Source organism: Delphinapterus leucas, chromosome 18 (assembly GCF_059928025.1).
Source record: "Delphinapterus leucas isolate spDelLeu-1000000601 "Yukka" chromosome 18, BTC_Dleu_Yukka2, whole genome shotgun sequence".
In the NCBI taxonomy this organism is placed as follows: Eukaryota; Metazoa; Chordata; class Mammalia; order Artiodactyla; family Monodontidae; genus Delphinapterus; species Delphinapterus leucas.
In genome coordinates, this window is record NC_143146.1 from 10,852,965 (window position 1) to 10,874,296 (window position 21,332).

At 37.5% G+C, this 21,332-nt stretch overlaps 1 protein-coding gene across 3 annotated transcripts in view; it reads right to left on the reverse strand.

Moving 5' to 3' along the window:
- Positions 1 to 21,332, reverse strand: part of PCCA (propionyl-CoA carboxylase subunit alpha) — a 352,118-nt gene that overhangs the window by 124,233 nt on the left and 206,553 nt on the right. The window lies entirely within an intron of this gene.

A 21,332-nucleotide genomic window follows, 5' to 3' on the forward strand; every position in this document is an offset into this window, starting at 1 on the left:
ACATTAAGTGTGCAGAGTAAAACTGCCAAACACTGCATTTCAGAACATTCTATTCTTGGAAAAAAGCTTTAATATGGAAACTAGAGAGATTAAAACCAAAAAAGAACACACACACACACACACACACACACACACACACACACACAGACACACACAGACACTCCAAAGACAACAGCAGTCATTCTGAAATAATTGTGGTACCATCACCTCGTCTATGAATTTGAGCTGCTTAATTTTGACAGTCCTTCAAAAATTAACCTCCTTTAAGCAATGTTAATTTCTTTTCACTATTTGGTCATTGTTCAAGACTGTTTTTAAAACCTTACAATGCTAATCTTTTTTTTTCAGGTTGAGTTATAATTCGTATGCAAAAAACTGCACATGTATACAATTTGATGCATTTGGACATATTTATTCACTCATGTTACCATCACCACAATCAAGGTAATAAACATATCCATCACCTCCAAAAGTTTCCTTGTGTCCAATTGTTTTGTTTCAGTTTCTTGTTTGTTTGTTTGTCTGGGTGAGAAAACAACATCAGTGATGCTAGTCTTAACACACAGGTCTTTTCCTGTGAATGATCAATATTACGTGCTCCAGAAAAATTGGGACAAGCAGCCAACAAAAAACATTTTTGGAATACAAATGTTTCTCCCCAATTTTTAAAGTAACAAAATTTTAATGATTTCTGAATTAACCTAATTTAAGTATGGCATATTTACATTATTTATAGTTGTGAAGTAATACTGACTAAGCACTAAACATGCAGTATCAAGACTCTGGCTTAATTCTTAGTTCTAAAAAAATGTTGCAGGCTACGTTTTAATATAACACTCCCCTGAATTTCAAACAAGTTTCTGTGTAGTCGATAAAAAAAAGTCATAGTCAAAAAAATTATGATTAGAATCAAATCACCTCTAGTCACGATGTCTAATGGAGGATGATTAATAAGTTTAGGTGAATATTTGTATTCAGCACACTACTTACTGAATTATTTTCTGAAGATGAAGAAAAGGTTTTTAATACTACACAGATAAAAATTAAAGTTTAAAAAAATGCATAAACAAATCAAGACTAATGCACACTGTAGGTCTGGAAGATTCTTTTTTGGCAATTTGAAGAGGATTGTTTCAGAGGACAGAGCTTCATGCATGAGAGCTTGAAAGAACAACAAGGGAGGAGAGAAGAGGGACAGGAGGGGGGGGAGAGAGAGAGGGAGAAGGCGTATGGGGCAGAGAGGAGGGAAAGGAGATGGGTGACTCTGCGATCCAGGTTGGCCTCTGTTGGCATCTTGTCCACAGGGCATTTGTTTGTTCATGTTTGTCTCCCCCATTGGCCTGTGAGCTCCTAAAAGCCCAAGATCATGCCTTATTTTATATCCCCAAACCTCAGCACAGGCTGGGGAGAAAGGGCTGAGGGGAAAGTGGGAAAGAAGCAGTGGAGCATCCACTAGGTGCCAAGCCCCTCACAGGAGACACCGTGTCTCCCCAGGAACACATTGTGAGCCACTGAAGGAGAGCAGGCCTTGAGCTCCCAGGCTCCCCCGGGCTGCCTGGGACTGTGTGGATGACCTCACTATGCTCACCTGGTACAACTTCAAATGAGGTTAACACCCCATCCTCTCAGGAGTACTGCGATGACAGAAACAACCTCATGGCTAGATTACTGTGCAGCCTGGCTTTCTGGACTCTGCTATCCTCGATAATTAGATCACTCTCCTGTTCAAGACTGTTCCGTGGTTTTCTATTTTACACCAGGTTAAACCTTAATTAATCAACCTATCATTCACGTTTCTTAAAAAATAAGTCCCCACTCTTTGCATTTCATTTTATTTCTGATTATTCTCTGACTTGTATACCCGGCTGGGCCAAGGCCTAAAATTCCTTCACAAACCGAACTGAGCCAAGCTGACATGAGTGGGGTAACGAAGCACAGTGGCTACAAGCTCAGGCGCCAATGACTTGCCGAAGTTGGCAGAAAACCCAGCTCTGTAATTAATCAGCTCTGACCTTGAGCAAAAGTCTGTTTCATTATGTATAAAATTAAGATATAATAGCGTCTGCATCATAGTGATGTACTGAGGATAAGATTAAATAATGCATATAAGTGTTCATTTTTATTATGATGATATACTCCTATACTCTTGTTCTCCCCCATAACTGAAATCCCATTAAGGAAACTTTAGATTCCTTCTCTCTGCTTCTCAAACTAACAGATTTTTCAAAAAGAATATTTATCTTCCTCAGCTAATTATAGTACAAACTTCAGTGATCTCCCTTCTATTTAACCTCTAGTATACGCTTAATACTTTTCACAATTCAGTGGCCCAATAAGTCTTTCAAGTAAATGTGGAGCCCAATTTCCCAAGAGGCTTCTTGGGAAGTTGTTGATCCTGACATCCTGTTCAAAAGCAGAACACATTTTCCCACAGAAAGCAATCTTACAGATGGTGGCGAGATGTAGTCGCCACTCTTTGGAACCTAACTACTATTTATTTTTCCACTGTTTTATTTTGATCCACATCTGTTTCATATGTGTTAGAACCTGCCCCAAGAGGACCTGTAGAGAGAGCATAGGCTCTTCTGAGTTGAAATGCTGAGGTCTAATCTCAGCCCGTTCTCTTACTAGCATTGTACCAGGAGCTCATTCAATCCTTTTGAACCAAAATTTCCACACCTGTAAAATAAGGGTCAGAGCAGAGTTGGTGAGATAACAGGGGAAAGCTGCTGCTGCCTCTGAGCATACGACTCCTGAAGCAGTACTTTTCTAACCATATAGAAAGAAGCTTCTCTGTGAAAGCAAGACCTTGAGACACTAAGAAAAGACGGACAAACTATGGAATCTCTTTATATGAGTTCACTCTTCCACAAACAAAGTTTGCTATGATTCCTTCTGGCTTTACATAAGTTTGAAAGTAGTTTCTTTTGTTTTGTTTTTGAATAAAATGGATGGGGTTGGGCATATATGCCCAATATAAATATCAATAAGCTCTACAATAGAAATAAACTGTAACTATAAATAAAGATAATAATACATATCAACCTGAAAGTATATGTGCTCTATTTCTGCAAAATTACTGAAACCAGATTAACAAGAATTATTTCAAAACAATGAAATTAACTCCACCAGCACAAACATGTCTATAATGATAATAATTACCTAAAGTTATATTTTAAATTTTAAAAAAGAATTATATTTCTTCACTAAACCCAAAATAGTCTCAAAGAAGATTTTATGAACAACTCTCTGAAAGGGGGGGTAGGGGTGGGAGTCTTGGAGCTTTACTCAACTCACTGTAGTAATGATATACAGAAAACAGCCCCCTCTACTGAAGTGTCTGTCTAGTGAAACAGGCTGCCATCTGATGAAAAATTTCATCTATGTGACTTATTAGTTAACTGGAAAGCTGATACCATTTAAGCTACTACTTCAAAAACAAACAAACAAACCAGTAAAAAGGAATTCACATAAACAGCTACTCACAAAGCAAATCAAATAACAGCTCTTACCCAGACCTGTCCACTTTGATTATCATCAGTCAGCCAAAATGAATATGCTCAATTAAACTAAATTTTTCTACATTTTATGGTAAAAAGCTGTCAACTGACTGTCACAAATGTTAATGCTAATACATTTAAACTTATTGGAATATTTTACTCAAAAAGGTGCAAGGAATACTAACTCAAGTATGTTGCTATTGCATGTCATTTGTTAAAGCAGATTTTGTGTAAACATAACTAACAGCATCTTTAGTTATCAAGGATTATAAGCATCTCAAAACCATAGTGTCAGACACTCAGAAATGCTGGTTTACAATTGTGCCATTACCTATTTAGGAGTGAAATACTGAGTTAAAACAATGTTAGTGGTCAAAGAATCATTAAGCAATCCTTCATCATAACTTTCACAGTGGGTGGTCTGTAAAATGATCAAGAATAATATGCTGCATTCCACGGCTGCAGAGGTCAGCTTCTGCATACAAATCTTTGCAGGAAGAAAAAGGCCTTCAGAAAAGTGGGCCATTCATCTGCACCAAGTTCAGAGAATTTCCAGCATGGTGAAAAGATATGTTATGCAAGCACATAGATGTATTCAGTGGGGGTAGACAGAACCAGCTACATGGAGACTACAAAGGAGCCCTCCCATGGCTCATGAATAAGTCGAGGAAATGATCAGAAAAAAAAGGAGAGAGATGTTTAGACAGATGGCCCACTTAAAATGCCTGAGACAGGGCATAAGCAATTTTAATGAAACTTTAGATCTAGCGTATGAATTGTGTCTTATTTCCTCCAGAAAAAAAAAAAAAAAACCCAAAGAAGACAAAAATTCAACAATTCGCTGAAAACCCCACTTTTAGCAAGTTGGGATGGAGGAAGAGTTTTATTAGTGTGATAAATTCACATGAAATTCTTCACAAAGCCATCAGCTATCAAAATGAATACACAAAGCATGGAATGAACAGATTAAAAGAATTTTAAACAGAAGTCTACTGCCAAACCAAACAAAAATCTAAGCCTTATTATGTGAGAACTTACAACACTCCAACATTAAAGTTCATCACTGCAGAAGAAAGATAAAAGCAGCATTTTCAGAGAACCTCTTCAAAGCTAGAACTTGTCATAGTGGAGGAATAGACTTCTGACTGTATGCAGTTTAAAATGTGTACTTTAGAATGTAGGAGACTGTGTAGAAGAATGTGTACCACAAAATAGTGCTAGAAAGAGTTAAGGAACATTACCAAGTCTGGAGTCTCAGCATTACACAAATGATACCTGAATCTACAAACGGATAGTATGACTTATAATCTTAAACACATTTTAATATTATGCAAACCCTATTTTCTTCTTCCACCAGTAAGGGTTTATGGTTCTCAATTTGAACTTTGGGCACAACTAGTGAAGAAAGACAATGATGGTGGTGATTAACCATCACCCCTGCAGGCCCTAGAGTCTGACTGATTGATCACTGACCACAAAAGCTACGTGACCTTTAAAAGTTACTATACTCCTTGTGCCTCAGTTTCCTTGTCAGTAAGACAAAGACCATAAGAATACTTAATTCACATGTTGATTAAATGAAATAAAAGGTATAAAATGGTTAGACTGGTGCCTGCCACATAAAGGCTAAATAAGAGACACTATCATCATTATCATAATTTGGTGCAATAATATCTGAAGTCCACCTCTATTATTTCAACAACCTGTTATTCAATATTAATATACAATTTACATACAGAGAAATTCAAAAACCTTAAGTTCCATCATTTATCTTCCCCACAACAGTTCAACAACAGTGTCACATAAACAAACTTCAAAAATATGCACTCTCGTGTGTGGTTTTTGCCCACTATAATTCTTCTGAGGTTCATTCAACTTGAATCATTCATTCTTTTTCGATTGCAGAGTAGTACTCTACTGTATAATACAAGCATACTAAAATACGTTCACCCTTTTGTTGACGGGCATTTGGGTTGTTTCCAGTTTGGGACTCTTATGAACAAAGCCGCTATAAACATTCTTTGTACAAGTCTTTTTTGAGGACTCACGTTTTCATTTCTTGTGCGTAAAAAATCTAAGAGTGGAAATTCTACGGTGAACGTATGTTTAATTTTACAAAAACTGCCAAACTGTTTTCCAAAGTATTAAAACATACCTATACTCCCATCAGCAATGGAGTTTCCTCCACAGCCTTGCCACCATTTGCTGCTGTTAGTCCTACTCTAGCCAGACTGGAGGCTGAGAAACCACAACTCTTCATATGCATTTCCCTTAGGACTAATAATGTTGAACACCTACACATTAGTGCTTATTGGCCACTTGTATTCAAGTTTTTGCCCATTTTGTATTAGGATGTTGGCATTATTATTACCGATTTGCAGTTCTTTACTTCAGATAGAAAGCCTTTGTCAGATTTATGTATTATTAATATGTTCTCCCCCTCTGTGGCTTGCTTATTAATTTTCTTAAAAAATCTTACCTTCAGGAGAATTTTTAATTAAAAAATTAATTTTTCATCTTTTACAGCAGTTTAAGGTTTTCAGGAAACTTCAGCAGGAAGCACAAAGATTTTCCTAAACATTGCCTCACTCACCCCACCCGACACAGTATCCCTGTTAATTGACATCCTGCATCAGTACAGTACATCTGTGACAACTGATGAACCAAAGCTGATGCATGATTATCATTAACTAATGTCCATAGGGATCACTGTTTGTGTTGTACATTCTAGGGTCTGAACAAATGTATTAGGACATGTATCTACCCTTAAAGTATCATACAGAATAGTTGCACTGCTCTAAAGTATCCCGTGCTCTACCTATTCAACCTCCCGTCCTCACCCCCGCCGAATCCCTGACAACCACTGATCTTTACTGTCTCCACAGTTTTGCCTTTTCCAGAATGTTGTACAGCTAGATTCATACGGAACGTAGCCTTTTCAGATTGGCTTCTTTTCGTTTAGCATTATGCATTTAAGGTTCCTCCATGTCTTTTGTAATTACAGAAGAAATATTCTTAAAGAAAACGCCATCATGCTAGAAGATACAATGATGTCTCATTTTAATTCCTAAAATTTGAACTTCTTTTACACCATCAGGAAAATAAATTCTTAAATATAACATATATAATAATTTTTTAAAATTGTAAACAGCTTTAGTGACATAAAATTCACACATCATAAATTGAACTCACCTGAAGTGTACAATGCATTGGTTTTTAGTATATTCACAGAGTTGTGTATCCATCACCACAACCAATTTTAAAACATTTTCATAACCCCAAAAGGAAACTCTGGACCCATTAGCGGTCATTTCACATTTCCCCCGCTGGCCTATGCAGCTACTAATGCACACTCTATTTCTACACTTTGCTTATTCTAGACATTTCATATATAATGAATCATAAAATTTGTAGTCTTTTGTGCCTGCCTTATTTCATTTAGCATAGTGTTTTCAAATTTCACTCATGTTGTATGAAGTATCTCATTTATTTTTATTACTGAATAATATTCCATTCTATAAATACACCAAATTTTATTTAACATTATATATCTATTAATCACTTCATGGACGTTTCCACTGCCTGCTTATTATGAAAAATGCCCACTATGAACATTTGTATACAACATTCGTGTGGACATATGGGTTATTCTCCCTTGGGTATATATAGCTGAGAGTGGAATAGCTGGGTCATGTGATGCTGTCTTACATTTTGAGAAACTGCCAAATTATTTCCAGGTTTGCATCATTTTACTCATAAATTTCCACCAGGAATGTACAACTGTCCCAATTTCTCCACATCATCAGCAACACTTTGTTATTGTCTTTTTGATTATAGTCAGCCTAGTGTATGTAAACTGGTATCTCATTTTGATTTTGATTTGCATTTCCCTAATAACTAGTGATGCTGAGCATCTTTTCATGGGCTTGTTGACCATTTGTCTATCTCTGCTGGAAAAATTTATATTCATTCCTCTGCCCATTTTTTAATTGGGTTGTCTTTTTTATTATTGAGTTATAAGAATTCTTTATATATTCTAGACAAAAATCTCTTATCAAATATATGATTTGCAAGTATTTTCCTCCATTTTGTAGGCTGTCTTTTCACTTACTTGATGCTGTCCTTCTAAGAGTTTTGTAGCTTCGCTCTTAGTTTCATGCTTTTTTTAAAAGTTCATTTTTGTGCACAGTGTAGGGAGGGATCCAGCTTCAATTTCTCACATGGAGATATCCAGCTACCCCAGCAGCATTTATTGAAAACAATTATTCTTTACCCATTGGATTGTCTTCATAATACCTGTTGAAATCAGCTGATCATACTGTAACAATTTATTTCTGGACTCTTAGTTCTATTCCATTGATCAACACATCTACTATTCCTATGCCAGTACCACACTGTCTTGATTACTGTAACTTTGTACTAAGTTTTGAAATTGGGAAGTATGAGTCCCCCAGTTTTGTTCTTCTTTTTTGAGATTGGTTTGGTTATGCTGAATCTCTTGCATTTTCGTACAAATTTTGGAATATGATTATTTCTGCAGAAAAACGCAGCTGGGGTTTAACAGGGATTGCATCAAATCTGTATGTCATTAATATTAGGTCCTCTGATCTGTGAATGTGGGATGCTAACCACTTTTGCTAACCATTTATTTATTCATTAAATGCTAACCATTTATTTAGCATTTAAATGCTAAATAAATGCTAACCATTTATTAAATGGTTCCATTTATTAACCATTTATTAAATAAATGCTAACCATTCATTAAATGCTAACCATTTATTTATTCATTAAATAAATGCTAACCCATTTATTTAAATTGTCTTTATTTCAACCATTGTTTGGTAGTTTTCGGTACACCAGTCTTACACTTCTTTTTAAAAAAATTTTGTGCTTAAGTATTGTATTCTTTTTGGTGCTTCTGTAAAATAAAATTGTTTTGTTAATTTTATTTTTGGTTGTAACACCGCTATTGCATAAAAATAAAATTGATATTTATATATCATTCTTATATTCCACAACCTTGCAAAAGTCATTTATTAGTTCTAATAGGTTTTTTTGTGAATTCCTTAAGATTTTCTACATACAAGATCATGTTACCTGCAAACAGAGATAGTTTTACTTCTTCCCCATCTTGATACCTTTAATTCTTCTTGCCAAACTGCCCAAGCTAGGAACTCTAGTACAATGTTGAAAAAAGTAACAGCAAACTTCCTTGTCTTATTCCTGACCATAGCAGAAAAAACATTCAGTTGTATACCACTAAATATGATGTTAGCTGTGGATTTTTCGTAGATGGCCTTCATTAGGTTGAGGAAGTTCCTTTCTATTCCTAATTGGTTTTGAGTGTTTTGGTTTTTTCTTTTTTACTAGATTTATTTATTTATTTTGGCTGCATTGGGTCTTCGTTGTTGCATACAGGCTTTCTCTCTAGTTGTGGCGAGCGGGGGCTACTCTTCGTTGCGGTGCACGGGCTTCTCATTGCAGTAGCTTCTCTTGCTGTGGAGCACGGGCTCTAGGCACACGGGCTTCAGTAGTTGCAGAACGCGGGCTCAGTAGTTGTGGCTTGCGGGCTCTAGAGCGCAGGCTCAGTAGTTGTGACGCACGGGCTTCACTGCTCCGCAGCACGTGAGATCTTCCCGGACCAGGGCTCGAACCCGTGTTCCCTGCATTGGCAGGAGGATTCTTAACCACTGCACCACCAGGGAAGTCCCTGGTTGAATGTTTTTATCATGAAAGGCTGCTGGATTTTGCCAAACGTTTTTCCTGCATTTATTGAGCTAATTCTGTGATTTTTCCCCTTTATTAACATCATTTGTCACATTGTTTTTTGGATGTTAAACCAACTGTGTATACGTAGGATAAAACTCACTTGGTTATGGTATATAATCATTTTATATATGCATGAATTTAGTTTGCTAGAATTTTGTTGAGGATTTTTTGCATTAATATGTATGAGGGATATTGGTCTTCAGTTTTTTTTTAACATCTTTATCTGGATTTGGTATCATGGTAATACTGGCCATGGAGAATGAGTTGCAAATTTTATCCTTCTTTTCTATTTTTGGAAGAGTTTGTGAAAGATTAGTATTAATTTCTTTCTAAATACTTCACTGAATTCACCAGTGAAGCCATCTAATCCTGGGTTTCTTCTTTCTGAGAAATTTTGTGATGACTAATTCAATCTCTTTCAGGTCTATTCAGATTTTCTATTTCCTCTTGAGTTAGTGTCAGTAGCTTGCATCTTTCTCCAAATTTCTCCATTTTATCGAAGTTGGCATGCAACTGTTCACATTATTTCCTTATAATCCTTTTAATTTCTGTAAGGTCTGTATGTATAATCCCTATTTCATTACTGATTTTAGCTATTTGAGTCTCTTTCTCTCTTGGCCAGTCTACCTAAAAGTTTGTCATTTCTGCTGATCTTTCCAAGGACCAATTCTGCTTTTACTGATCTCTTCTATTGTTGTTCTATTCTCTATTTATTTCCTCTCTGATCTTTAGTATTTTCTTCCCTCTGCTTGCTTTGGGTTTAGTTTGCTCTTCTTTTCCTATTTTCCTAAAGTGGAAGATGAGGTGACTGATATGAGATCTTCTTTTTTAATATGTGTTTACAGCTCTAAATTTCCCCTCTAACCACTGCTTTAGATGCATCCAATAAGTTTTTTGTTTTTTTTTGTTTTTTTTTTTGGTGGTACGCGGGCCTCTCACTGTTGTGGCCTCTCCCGTTGCGGAGCACAGGCTCCGGATGCGCAGGCTCAGCAGCCATGGCTCACGGACCCAGCCACGCCGCGGCATGTGGGACTTCCCGAACCGGGGCACGAACCCATGTCCCCTGCATCGGCAGGCGGACTCTCAACCACTGTGCCACCAGGGAAGCCCCTCCCATAAGTTTTTGAATGTTCTGATCTTGTTTTAATTCATTTCAAAGTATTTTATAATTTCTTTGTGATTTCTTCTTCATCCTATCAGTTATTTAGGAGTGAATTATTTAATTTCCACAAATTTGTGAATTTCCAAAATTTCCTTTTTTGTTGATTTCTAATTTCATTCAACTGTGGTTGGAGAACATCTGTAAGATTTCAATCTCATTGAATTTATCAAGGCTTGTTCTATGGCCTAGCATATGACATGATTTATCTTGGAAAATGTTACCCATGCACTTGAGAAGTTGCATGTTCTCCAGTTGAATGTCCTGTTCTAAATGGATAACTATTAGATCTATTTGGTTTACAGTGTTGTACAAGTCTTCTACTTCCTTGTTTATCGTATCTAGTTGTTCTATCCATTACTGAAAGTGGGGTATTAAAATCTCCAACTATTATTGTTGAATCGTTAATTTCTCCTTTCAGTTGTCTCAGTATTGCTTCATATATTTGGGGATTGCGTTGTTGGGTAACATATACGCTCAAACTCGTTATAGCTTTCTCAAGGATTGATTGTTTTATCAATATAAAATATCTCTCTGTCTCCAGTAACAATTTTTGTCTTAAAATTATGTTGACTGATATTAGTATTATTAATAATAATTATACTAGTATTACAAACATAGTATGTCTGATAACTCTCTCCTTTTACCTTCAGCCTACTGTGTCTTTGAGTCAAAGTATATCTATTGATGAAAGCATATAATTTGATCTTTTTTTTTTTAACATCCTTATTGGAGTATAATTGCTTTACAATGGTGTGTTAGTTTCTGCTTTATAACAAAGTGAATCAGCTATTGATCTTGTTTTTTATCCCCTATACCAATATCTGCCCTTGACTGGGGTGCTTATTCTATTTATTGATACGTTAAATATACTTCCTCATTAAGCAGGATTTATTTTTTGCTTTTACATTTACTTTTTGCTTTCTATCTCATATCTTTTTTGTTCTTCTATTCCTACATCACTGTCTTCTTTTGTTTAAATAGATATTTCCTAGTGTACCAATTTAATTCCCTTGATGGTTCATATACTATTTTCAAAAGCTATTTTCTTAGTGGTTACCTTAGGGATTACAATTAGCACCTTATATTTAGCCACCATAGTTTGGATTAATGCTAACCTAATTGCAAAAGGATATAGAAAATTTGCTCTGATATAGCTTTGTTTTCCCTACCGTTTGTCTTCCTGTTGTCATACAAATTATATCTGTACATATTGTGCGCCTATCAACTTAGAATTATAATTACTGCATTATGCAGTTGTCTTTTAAATCAGACAGAAAACAAAAAGATTACAAAGTAAAAATACATTTATATTGTCTTTTATATTTACTGATGTAGTAATCTTTAACCAGTGCTCTTTTTTTTTTTTTTTGGAGAGTTTTCTTTTTTTTTTTAATGAATAACCTTGCTTTTTGTCACTTGGTAACCAGTGCTCTTTTTAATCCACATGTATTTAACAGTTTCTGTTTAATGTCCTTCCATTTCACCCTGAAGAACTTCCTCTCATATTTCTTGTTGGATAGGTCTGCTAGCATTGGATTCTCTTGGGCTTTGTTCAGAATGTCTTGATGTCTCCTTCATGTTTAAAAGACAGTTTTGCTGGATATGGCGTTCTTTATTGACATTCCTTTTTTTTCCTTTTTTAATTCTTCAGCACTTTATATATACCATCCCATTCTCTTCTGGACAACCTGGTGATGTCCAGAAGAGAATGCGAGCTCTTAACCTTATTGAGGATCCCATTTACATGATGAGCCATTTTTCTCATGCTGCTTTTAACATTCTTTTTGGGTTTTGACAGTTTGACTATGCTGTGTGTAGGTGTAGATATCTTTGAGCTTATTAAGCTTCGTTTTTTGTTTTTTTTTTTTTTTTTTTTGCGGTACGCAGGCCTCTCACTGTTGTGGCCTCTCCCGTTGCGGAGCACAGGCTCCGGACGCGCAGGCTCAGCAACCATGGCTCATGGACCCAGCCGCTCCGTGGCATGTGGGATCTTCCCGGACCAGGGCACGAACCCGTGTCCCCTACATCAGCAGGCGGACTCTCAACCACTGCGCCACCAGGGAAGCCCTAAGCTTCTTGAATGTGCAGATTAATGTTTTTCATCAAATTTGGGATGTTTCCAGTCACTCTTTTTTTTTTTTTTAATAATTCTACGGCATTTCTATTTATTGACTGATTGATTGGCTGTGTTGGGTCTTCGTTTCTGTGCGAGGGCTTTCTCTAGGTGCGGCGAGCGGGGACCACTCTTCATCGCGGTGCGCGGGCCTCTCACTGTCACGGCCTCTCTTGTTGCGGAGCACAGGCTCCAGACGCGCCGGCTCAGCAGTTGTGGCTCACGGGCCTAGTTGCTCCGCGGCATGTGGGATCTTCCCAGACCAGTAACCCATGTCCCCTGCACCGGCCGGCAGACTCTCAACCACTGCACCACCAGGGAAGCCTGAAGTCACGCTTTCCTTAAATATTCTTTCTGCTCCTTTATCTTTCTTCTCTTCTGCTTCTGGGACTCTCAGCATGTATGTTGGTATATCTGATGGTGTCCTAAGGATCTCTGAGGCTCTGTTCATTTTTCTTCAGTTTTCTTTCTGTTCCTCACACTGGATAATCTCAATTGATATGTCTTCAAATTTGCTGATTGCTTCTTCTGCTGCTCAAATCTACTGTTGAGTTCCTCAGTGCATTTTTTCACTGTGGGCACTGTACTTTCATCTCTAGAATTTTTATTTGCTTTTTAAAAAAAATAATTTCTATCTTTTACTGATATTTTCTATTTAGTGAGATATGATTGCCCTACTTTCCCTTAATTCTTCATATCGGATTTCCTTCAGTCCTTTCAACATTTTTTTTTTTTTTTGCGGCATGCGGGCCTCTAACTGTTGTGGCCTCTCCCGTTGTGGAGCACAGGCTGCGGACACACAGGCTCAGGGGCCATGGCTCACGGGCCTAGCTGCTCCATGACATGTGGGATCTTCCCGGACCGGGGCACGAACCCATGTCCCCTGCATCGGCAGGCGGACTCTCAACCACTGCGCCACCAGGGAAGCCCCTTTCAACATATTTTTAACAGGTTATTAAAGATCACTGTATAATAAGTACAACATTTGGGCCCCTCTCAGGCAGTTTCTATTGACTTTTATCCTGTGAATGGGCCATGCTTGCATGTTTCTTTTTTTTTTTTTTTTTTTGCGGTATGTGGGCCTCTCACTGCTGCGGCCTCTCCCGTCGCGGAGCACAGGCTCCGGAAGCGCAGGCTCAGCGGCCATGGCTCACGGGCCCAGCCGCTCCGCGGCACTTGGGATCCTCCCGGACCGGGGCATGAACCCACGTCCCCTGCATCGGCAGGCGGACTCTCAAACACTGCGCCACCAGGGAAGCCCTGCATGTTTCTTTACATGTCTTGTAATTTTTTTTATTGAAAATGGGTCATTTAGATAATGTGCCACACCTGCAAATTATATTCCTATCCCCTCACCAGGACAATCTGGACTTTTCCTCTAGCCATCTTCACAGTTGATAATTATCTCTTTAATGTCTACATATCTCACTCTATTTTAAGCTTCCTAAAGGGCAGAAACTGTTTTATTATTACTCTAAGCCCAAGCATCTTATCACAAGGAGTACTATTTGTTATCTTTGGAACAATTTAATAACTCTAATTCTAAAGGTAGAAAGTTATCATTATAAAACATATTCAGGAAATTACTCTAATGACAGAAAGTGACCTTTGTAAAGTAGATGATCAGGATATTGGTCATTTAAACCAATGTTATCTAGATTCAGGGCTGTTAGTTACATATGAACATTCAAGGTATGAAATTAGTCTGACACACTGTGAGAAAATAGAAATCCCAATGAGCACTAAATCATAAACAACTTTTTAAAAAAGTAAACTAAAAAAGTGGTTTAAAAGAAAAAAAAAAGGCAGCTTAATTCAGAGTTTATCCTACAGATTAATGTGAAAACTTCAGTGATTGTAATAATGGAATATAAGGATACTTAAATAGCTACTATGCTAACATTTTTTAAAAATAACAATGTTTTCAAACAACATGGGTTACTAGTCTCTGCCTTTCCTTTTCTTACACATTTCTTTATATTTCTCAGAATATTCCAAATTTCATAAAATTTATTCACAGAACAAATTTTACTGAAACTATTATTTGGGATAAAGATGAAAAGGTAGCTCTATAAGTAGAAATTCAAATCTATTCAAATCAAAGAATCAAGATGTAAACACAATGCATTTTCAACGTTCATTAACATATAATACACACGCAGAAAAAAAATTTTACTGAAAAATCATGTAATGTCTTCAAGAGATATATTTCTCCATTTGCACCAATTCCATTACTCTTGCATTTTTACCCAACTCAAAATCTCTCTAAACCACCTTTAAAGCTTTTTTTGAAACAAGGCTGAACATAAATACAAATATTCCTCCATTACCTATAGCAAATTGCCTTACACAGATCAGCTCACTTGGATTTTTAATAATAATTTTTGAATTATGTAAATTAATCATTTGACATTTTACTATGAATGCAGTGATAGTGTTGATTTCATTTCAATTCCAATATCAAGGATTTCATTATCCTATAAAACATATCCAGAGTTCAAAGTATTTAAGGGGGGTTAAACAAAATGCAAACATTTAATGCAATATTAAGCATGTGAAATAAAAACTTGATGGCCTAAAGAAAGCATGCTATGCTGTTACCCTGGTGACAGGTTAAAAAAGGGATTGTGAGCTGAATAGCTGTATGATATGAAATTAAAATGTTTCACATTGAACAATCCAAAATGAATTGGGAAAGGTTAGAGTAGAGGAGAGAGAAATCAATTCTCCAATGGCAATGGGTGAATGGGAAAGAAGTATGAATAGGATTTGCCAGTGGGGTGCAACAGCTGCCAAATATCCTGCAGCCAAAGAATTACAATAATACTGATGAAGTGTGCAAGAGCTTTTGGAATCATTGCAGGGAACAGAGTAATTCTCCTTCAATAATGAGGCTATTCAGTCTTCCATTCAGCTCTTATAGAATTTAAAAAAAAAAGAAAGAAAGAAAGAAAAGTATTTTAAAATGTAATATTTAGCAAAAAGTGTATAAATATGACATCCACTTAATAAATATTTGGCGCTTAGTCTCAGGTTTCTAAATCGTCCAAGACACAATCATATTAAGTAACTGAAAATACCACAACAGGTATATTAAAAAGTAAGGCTAGCGTAAAGGATGATGATTGAATTGACATTTTCTTCCCTCTTGGCGCTTTTAGGGGACTTACTTGCTTAAATGAAAGTAGATATTTCCAGAAGCATATTATAGCTATGTATGTTCGTGAGCATACACCAAAAGTACTGTTGTTAATTATATACTTAGTTATCAGAACATCAATTTCATTGTCATAATGAAGATTATCTGAGAACATAAATGAAACAAGTACGATATAAAAGTTGTCATTTGTTGTCACAGATGGTATAAATGTGTTAATAATTTGATATGTCCTTTTAAATTCAGAAATACTTAAGTAAAAGAATCAATATGCACTGTCCACAGTACTTGCTCTTCCTTGGGAATTACTTTCACATGGCTATTTTTTTTTCTGTTTCTTTCCCCAGTTATATTTCATTGATTATGATCATATTTCGAAACCTTAAACTTTTATCATCTAACTGAAAACTTAATAATGGGTGAACGAATTATAAATCTAAAACCAGGAAACATTCTTTTTTAACAGCAGGGAAAAAAAAAACACACACACACACACACAGGTAATTGCATCTGTCAGGTAAAAATCAGTAAAAAATTGATTCTCCATTTTATCAGGAAGCCAGATGAGGAAAGAAAATACCATACAAATGTAGACACAATGACTGCAATTCAAGTGACTGTACTTTCCCATTATGCTACTGTGACTAAAAGAGTTAAACTGATGGCAGGCTACGTAGCCAGTCAAGATACTAGATAAGATATATGTTCTACTCAGTAGGAGCTCAAAGTGGTGGCTGTACACTGACTCCATACACCCAAAGTAATCCTCCACAAAAGTGAACGCTACATTTTTAAAAACCTTTCAGGGCTTCCCTGGTGGCACAGTGGCTGGGCATCCGCCTGCCGATGCAGGGGACACGGGTTCGTGCCCCGGTCCGGGAGGACCCCACATTCCGCGGAGCGGCTGGGCCCGTGAGCCATGGCCACTGAGCCTGCGCGTCCGGAGCCTGTACTCCGCAACGGGAGAGGCCACAACAGTGAGAGGCCCACGTACCGCGGAAAAAAAAAAAAAAAAAACCTTTCAGACTGAAGGCTTTCATCAGTATTATCACAAGCCATAGTGAAGGTGTTCCATTTCCTAAGTTTTTAACTTCTGCTCAAGTATCAAGAGAGAAAATAGAGGGTTTAAGTAGAAACCAGAAAGTAAAAGGGTCAGCCTCATGCAATCCAATTAGGATCAGAGCTGAAAAAGATTTCAGGAGGACTCATCCAATCCAACACTGCCATTTCTCAGAGGAGGAAACTGAAGCCAAAAGTTGAAGCATTTTGCACAAAGACTTTACCACCTTGATACTTAGTAGTGGTGCTGGGACCAGAATCCTGACTCCTGACACTTTACTCAGTGCTGGTTCCACTGCACCACACCAAATACTGTGACATTTCAGTGCCAGATGAAGGAGCCAAAAGAACCAAAGACGATACAATTTTCCTAGCCTGAATGACTGAATAGAAGGACTGCCATAAATAAAAGAAGCTACACAGAATTCTGTGTACACATCTACAGTGTTGAATAGACGTGGGGTGCACCATCGCACTCTGCACTGCCAGGGACCACCAATATCACATAGCCTAATGCAAATTAATTCGCAGATTTATCAATCCTATATGAGCAAGATTTTCCATTCTATGTTAAATTTTTTAAAGTACTAATGTTGCAGTCCTGGAAAACCACTTATTCAAAAACCAATACAGAGAAATGTGGACAACATAATAGTATGTAAAAAGAAAAAAAAGAGACACTCTTTCAAAGAGAATGGTCCATTTTCTGTAAAATCTAAATAATACATTAACTATATGTACATAAATATAGAAACCCTAAGAGTTGCCAGTACTTGCAGTCTCCAATTTCTCTCTTCCCATGTTTTCTTGAACCCTCATCAATTCAACTTTAATGACCACGTCCCACTCAACATTCCTGAAAACTGCTTGTCAAGGTCCCTATGACCCCCACATTGAGAAATTCAATGGTCAATAGTCATTCTCGTATGTGACATATTTCAGTTGAACACTCTTTTCTTCTCTTGGTTCTTTGAACTCCACCTCCGACTACTTTTCTATCTATCTCCTCTGCCGTTCCTTCTCAGTCTCCTTTGCTGGATCTGCCTGATCTTCCTGACTTGTGTATCTCAGGGCAGGCCCAGGACCTCTGCTCCCAACTGGTCTCCCAGCTTCCACTGTTACCCCTTTTGAGGCATGTACAGCAATGCAGGCACAATGATCTTGTTATTACATATGTCACATCAAGCTCTGTTTTGCTTAAGACCCTGCAAGGGCTCCCCATTCCTAGAAGACCACCTATCACAACTCCATCTCTACTACTCTACGGCTTCCTCCCTCCTCTCAAATTGCATTTGCCTCCTTGCCATTTCTCAAACAGGCCGACATACTTGACCTCAGGTGCTTTTTACATTAGCTGTCTCCTCTGATTAGAAGGTCCTTCCTCCAGATATTCACATGACTCACTCCTTTCCTCCTTCAGGTCTTTGCTCTAATGTGAATCTTCCCATCCTGCTAATCCAACCTGCCATCCACTTCCCTGCAATCCAAATTTAAAAACTACAACTAGGCCACCATCCACCCCAGGATGTTGTATATCCCTTCCCTGTTTTGTTTTTCACCAAAGTATTTATCATCATTTGATGTATTGCTACATCTGTTTTGTCTGTCTACCTTCTACTTAAATGTAAGCTCTATGGGGGCAGGATTTTTTTTTAATCATTTTGTTCCCTGCTTAATTCTCTAAATTTTCTAACTCAATTCTTATAATGATCAATAGGTAATTTTAAAAGACGTGATTACATTTAATCTGTATCTGACTTCCTTATTCAGTAAGGAATGGAAGGCTACATCTTTAATGTAAGAAGAAAGATTTCAAACCAATAGCTAATGTACCCGTTGATGTTGAAACACTCAAGGCATTCGAGTTACTCAGGAATAAAACGAGTATACATCATTGCCACTACCTTCAAAATAGAATCTTTGTCATCAGAGATTTTAGAAAAAGATAATTAGGGAGGGACAACTAAAAGTTAATGAGCATCATGCTAAGTATTTAATATCTCATTTGACACTGACAAACACTCTTTCTTTAAGAACTGCTATTATCTCCACATTACAGGTGAGGAAACTAAGTCCAAGAGAGGCAAAATAATTTATCCTAAAATAGTAGCTAGGGATCAGCAAAACCAGGGAGAAATCCAAGTCTCTGGAACAAAAGCCTGTGCCCTTAAACATGAAACTATACTGGTAGTTCTAGCCAGTAGAACACAACAAGAAAAATAAATACTGGGCTGACCAAAAAGTTCGCTCAGGTTTTTCCATAAGCTCTTATGGAAAAACCCGAACAAACTTTTTCGCCAACCCAATATTACATCCCATACAAAGGAAGGCAGGGAGTTATTATTAGAAAATGTAGTGGTCACTTTAGTTGATTCCTCAACATGTATTTCACACCAGAAAATTAGTCCGAGACAAACACGACAATCCAATTCCCTTTGCAGTGACTGGTTTAGGAATGGGATGAGTTCTTTCTGGTCAATGAGAACTGAGAAGTAGCTGGTTGGGTAACACTTGGGAGATATTTCCTCACTTCTTAGGGACAGACACAATATGGATTTGACTCCTAAAACGTCTACAGCTATCCTGCTATCACAGCCTTCTGACAAAGCACAGAAGAAAGCAAGGCTAAGGAACTACAGAGAAGCGACATTAGAGGCACTTCCTGAGCCTTGTCCTTTCCGTTCTCTGAGCCTCCTGTTCAACAAAGATGTGTCAGTTTGAATAAGGGTTTCTGTTACTTGTACCCAAAAGCATCCCAAGTGACTGAGGAGGTTTTATGATTGCCCTTTTTGAAATCAAGTAAAAAGTTATCACAATGGCAGAGGTGGACCTGAACCAGAGTAAAGTAAGAGGAGGGTCAAAGATCAGAAAGGTGAATCCTGACCAGTGAACAACATTTGGATCTAAGGAAAACAGGCATTTTGACCAAAACTAAATGAAAGATTACTGAAAGAAACTAAATTTTTTTCTTTACTAGATTTTCCTCCAATCATTAGCAGTTAGTGAAACAATTTATTATACCAAACCACAATGCCAACAAAATAATTTTAGCTTCAAATAACATGAAGCAATTGTTTAACACAACTTTTAATGATTCATTTCTGTCAATAAAAGTGTTTAGGAAAAGAATGATTACAAAGGAAAATAACTCCGTGCTAAGACAGTATGTATTTATGTAAAAACTTAATTCACTTCATTTACAGTCAAAGAAAAATTGTTATTGTTTCTGACATTAACTGTTCTCTTTTTCTAAAATACACTATCTTTTTACTATCCAAATACTATGGGTACATATTATTAAAGTTTTTTCCAAGTCATAAATGATGAAAGCGTAAAACCCATGGAGAAATTGGGAAAATAAGACCAGCAGCCAAAGCAAGCAGCACAAAGGAAGTGCTGCCGGCTCCTGGGTTTGGAGGCAGAAGAGTACGTGAGCACACCCATGACACAGCAACACACAGCCACACCCGGAGGCCGACTTTGGACTCCATTTCCCAGGCAACAGTGAAAACACGACTGTGAAGCCAAAATGTGAAGAGCCAACCACTTTACACCAGCTCTGGTGTCCGGGACCTCTTCAGCAAATAAGCAGAAATAGCTTCGGTTCACTTTTGCCTAAACAAGATTACACTTTGTCCAAAAAGACCAGTATATTTTGTTAAACGTTATAGGTCTCTGGTGGTAGCAACTTTACGGTAAACTGGCCTACCAGATAAACAATAACTTCAATAGAAAATAAATGTACCAAAAATAAAATAATTGTTTGTTATATAGGTAATACGTGCACAATTATCTACATAACTGAACTTTTCGCCCACATATTTTATGAATCTAACTTCTTTCCAAGTTCTAAAGGGTAATGAATTCAACAGTAATATAAGAGGAGGATTCTAGGAAGATGACAGAATAGGAAGCACCAAGAATCTCTCTCCCCACCTAGACAACAGTCACACTGGCAGAATCTGTCTGATATAACTCTTGTGGAACCTTCAGAAGAAGGCTTGGGGGTAACTGTGTTAACTTGTGGTCAACTTCAGCTTTAGCATAGCAGCAGCTCCCCATCCCCCACTCCCAGCCTCCTGGGTGCAACTGTGGGTGTGTTCACTGGAGCAGCCTGCACACAGCTTGTGGAAGCCAGGGTGGGCAGAAGAGAACCCTGTCCTCCAAATACTAAGGATCTGTGCTCCGACTGCTAACTGCTGCTTCTGATCACAGAGGTGCAGACAGAAAGGCAGGCAGCCAGCTACTGCACCTCCCTCATTGTCGCAAGCACCTCCCCCTCTGACTGGAGTGATTTCCAGGAGATTTAAGGGTCTAGTGCTTCCCTAACCACGCCCCCCACCTTCATTTCCCCCGCCCCCTTTCAGGAGCTAGGCCTTAAAGGCTAAGACATCCAAAAATAACTGCATATACAAGGAAAATTGAAAAGTGACTGCACATGCCCAGGGAAAGTCTAGGAAAAGACCAGAGAACACCTTAAGTTTACACCTCAGGCTGATCATTGGCACAGAGGCAGCCTACGATAATCAGAAAAACAAAAATGATAAACAAAGACAATAACATAAACCACTA